General features: G+C 51.4%; 1 pseudogene across 1 annotated transcript in view; it reads right to left on the bottom strand.

Moving 5' to 3' along the window:
- Window positions 1-1,412: 1,412 nt before the first annotated feature.
- Window positions 1,413-1,641, bottom strand: part of LOC306937235 (MBT domain-containing protein 1-like) — a 32,485-nt pseudogene continuing 32,256 nt past the window's right edge. Inside the window, exon 22 of the transcript XR_013792560.1 lies at window positions 1,413-1,623. The product of XR_013792560.1 is annotated as an MBT domain-containing protein 1-like (transcript). The remainder of the gene's footprint in view (window positions 1,624-1,641) is intronic.

The following is a 1,641-nucleotide window of genomic DNA, read 5'->3' as shown; positions in this document are numbered from 1 at the left end:
CAAGGTTTTAGTCTGTCAAACGAACCAGCACAGTCTCCAAGCCTTGGCACGCACACACGCACACACGTACACACACACACACACACACACACACACACACAGTCGCACACACACTATAGATCTAAATTAATTCTAATCATGATAATGCACAGTATTCAATACGCTATACACTTCACCCATCAGCACTGCACACGCGCGCACGCACGCATGCGCACACACACACACACACACGCGCACGCACGCACGCACGCACGCACGCACGCACGCACGCACGCACGCACGCACACACACACACACGCACACGCACACACACTCTCAGCATTTAAAAATCATTGTACAAAAGTATTGTTATTTTCGTGTTTAAATCCTCCGCCAACGCACCTCCAACGTCCTCTCTTCCCCTTCTCTTTCTTTTATTGACTCTTCTTCAATATGTCCCTCTGTTCCTCTTCTCTCTGACTCTCTGACTGGCAGCGGTCACTTCTACAACATTCACACCATCAGAGGAGGACACTGCTCACTTTTTATATGTATGAGAGAGAGAGAGAGAGAGAGAGAGAGAGAGAGAGATTGATGGATGTCGAGAATCAAGTTTTAGAAGAGTTTGAGAGAAGAATTAAGGTAGGGATAAAACTACAGTGGACGGACGCGTTCCATTCCAATATTCACCACCCTATAGCACTACTTTACTAAGCAAACATAGGTAGAATGACGATGGAGGGAGGATAGATGGATTGAGAAGAGGATGGAGGGAGGATAGATGGATTGATGGAAGAGGGAGAGAGAGGAGGGTGAGTGGATGAGAGGGAGAGAGAGGAGGGTGAGTGGATGAGAGGGAGAGAGAGGAGGGTGAGTGGATGAGAGGGAGAGAGAGGAGGGTGAGTGGATGAGAGGGAGAGAGAGGAGGGTGAGTGGATGAGGAGAGGGAGAGAGAGGAGGGTGAGTGGATGAGAGGCAGAGAGAGGAGGGTGAGTGGATGAGAGGCAGAGAGAGGAGGGTGAGTGGATGAGAGGGAGAGAGAGGAGGGTGAGTGGATGAGAGGGAGAGAGAGGAGGGTGAGTGGATGAGAGGGAGAGAGAGGAGGGTGAGTGGATGAGAGGGAGAGAGAGGAGGGTGAGTGGATGAGAGGGAGAGAGAGGAGGGTGAGTGGATGAGAGGGAGAGAGAGGAGGGTGAGTGGATGAGAGGGAGAGAGAGGAGGGTGAGTGGATGAGAGGGAGAGAGAGGAGGGTGAGTGGATGAGAGGGAGAGAGAGGAGGGTGAGTGGATGAGAGGGAGAGAGAGGAGGGTGAGTGGATGAGGAGTGCTGGTCACCGTTTGGACATTGAAAAGGAGGACAACTAGCAGTTAAAGTCACAGTACATGATCTTACTGGTCACTATAGGCTTGAGATACAAGCTGATTGTTCTAACAAAGGAAGGACGGACGGACATACGGACGCAAGGACAGACATACGGACGGACAGACGGAAGGACGGACATACGGACGGACGTATGAGTGCATCTTTTTTAGGGCTCCTGTTTGACATAGAAGTCCCCAGAAGGGCCATTGGTCTCCGTTTTGACCGCGCCCCGTTCCGAGTTTAACTCCGTCCCCTCCACAATCTCTTGCGTGATATCTGCACCTGGAGAGAAAGAGAGAG

The sequence above is a fragment of the Electrona antarctica genome (genome assembly GCF_951216825.1).
Source record: "Electrona antarctica genome assembly, chromosome: 14".
Classification (NCBI taxonomy): Eukaryota; Metazoa; Chordata; class Actinopteri; order Myctophiformes; family Myctophidae; genus Electrona; species Electrona antarctica.
Note: the sequence above shows the minus strand (reverse complement) of the source record. Positions and strands in the feature narration are given on the sequence as shown.